Below are 2,158 nucleotides of genomic sequence, written 5' to 3' on the forward strand. Positions count from 1 at the left end.
CACACACACACACACACACACACACACACACACACACAAGCACGCGCTCGGACTCGTGCGGGAGCGCGCACGCAGGCGGTCTGAGTTGTCAAGCTGCGGCGAACAAAAGAAAGAAATCGAGACGGAGGAATCTGTGCCTCAACTTAAAAGATCATATTCCTATTAGACATTCAACGCCGAAGGCCAGTATGCTACTAGGGTGTACAATAATGTGCTATGTTGTGGCAAAACGATTAGATTGTTTAAATATGTATTTGCACATATTTGTCTTACGTTTCGTGAGCAAATAGGCATTTGCCAGTCAAATATAGCCTAGTTCTTGTCTCTTCAAGAGCAACGACTGAACAGAAACGACCAAAGGGAGAAGAGGACCAGTGTCAAATTTATGTTTTCTATTAAAAATGCCAAATGTCATTTAACCGCATCGGATAGGATAATATAAGATGCCAATTTATTGACTCCAACATTAATACTGTGTATTTTTACAACAACAAAAAATTCTACATACAGTATATTCAATAGAGAGGAAAGCTGGGAGGGAGGGAGACAACAACACACGCAGAAACAGACACACACAAACACACAGAAACAGACACACACAAACACACACAGAAACAGACACACACAAACACACACAGAAACAGACACACATACAAGACACGAGAAATACCTTCTTAGATTAAAAATAATATTAGGTTCCTATAATTGATTTCTAAAATGCAGTCTGACGTTATTGCAATGTGTCATCTCAGTCATGTTTCTCTGGTACAACTACATACAACATGCTCATTCAGGCTTTTATTTTGCCACCCAAACCGGAAACGAGGCGTGTAATTACAGGTGATTGACAGTCGCGGTTTGCCACATTCTCTCGCAGGCAGTCACAGCGACGGGCGGAAAGCAGCGGCCGACCAGCGTTCCGGATTACGGACTACACAGTGGACAATACAACCCGGTTCTCCTGCCGCCGTGCGTCCAGCCTGCTCAGAAAGGTGAGCCGCCCTTCTTCTTCTCTAAATACTCAACTCCTCAAACACAATGAAGGTGTATTACGTTATCTTCTAGAGGGAGGGGGCGGCGGTGGTGGTGGTTGGGGAAAAGAGGGGGGGGGGCATCCTTTCTGTCTTTTGTGCTGGAGCAGATTTGGTAGTGGTCAGTGCGAGCTCCGACTCAGCAGAGGCTACATATCGGAGAAGTGTTGTGGAGAGCTTCGTCTCGTCCTGTCTCCGTCCAGAAGACGTCTCAGCTGCCTTGCTGTCCCCCCCTCGCGGATAGCCAGCTGCCGGGGACCGGGCAGTGGGGGCTCGGGGGCTCAACAACATTAGCCCGATAACGTTAACGTGCGTTTTCTGCATGCTGCCGAATCACCAATCACCAATCACCGGACTCCGTGCAAAATATCAATCATTTCATATCTACTCTTCTTTAACTGTATATATAATCCACGGGGATGCCGTAAAGGAGATTTTAAAAATCGTTAAGAGCCACTGTTTCATTCGGTGTACATCCATTGCACCAAACAGCACTTCAGTCTAATAAAACTTAACTTAAAAAATGGAACCAGGCAGTCCCAAAACCTTTCCCACTTAAATGACCTCACGTGGGTTTAAAAGACCAAATGTAAAAGTAGAAATGTCATTTTTTTAAGGGCTGGCTTGTTTACTACAACATACCTAACGTACATTTGGTAAAGGTTTAAAGTAAAATATAATATTACGACTTGTTTGCCTAAATGCGAGGCTACGTTTAGCTAGCTGCCAAATGCCTTGGACATGTGAAGGGAACAGAATGCATCGGGGCGGTGGGCTCTCTCTCTAGGGCGGGATTTTCTGGAGGCCTACTATACTCTACTCTACCCTAACCCAACCTAACCCTACATTACCTACCCTAACCCTAACCCAATCTAACCCTAACCCTACTCTACCCAACCCTAACCCTACATTACCTAACCCTACCCTAACCCAACCTAACCCTACTCTACCCAACCCTAACCCTACATTACCTAACCCTACCCTACCCTAACCTAACCCTACCCTACCCTAACCCTGACCCAACCTAACCCTAACCCTACTCTACCCTAACCCTACCCTAACCCAACCTAACCCTAACCCTAACCCTAACCCTACCCTAACCCTACCCTAACCCAACCTAACCCTAA

The sequence above is a fragment of the Etheostoma spectabile genome, unplaced genomic scaffold (genome assembly GCF_008692095.1).
Source record: "Etheostoma spectabile isolate EspeVRDwgs_2016 unplaced genomic scaffold, UIUC_Espe_1.0 scaffold340, whole genome shotgun sequence".
NCBI classification, from domain to species: domain Eukaryota; kingdom Metazoa; phylum Chordata; class Actinopteri; order Perciformes; family Percidae; genus Etheostoma; species Etheostoma spectabile.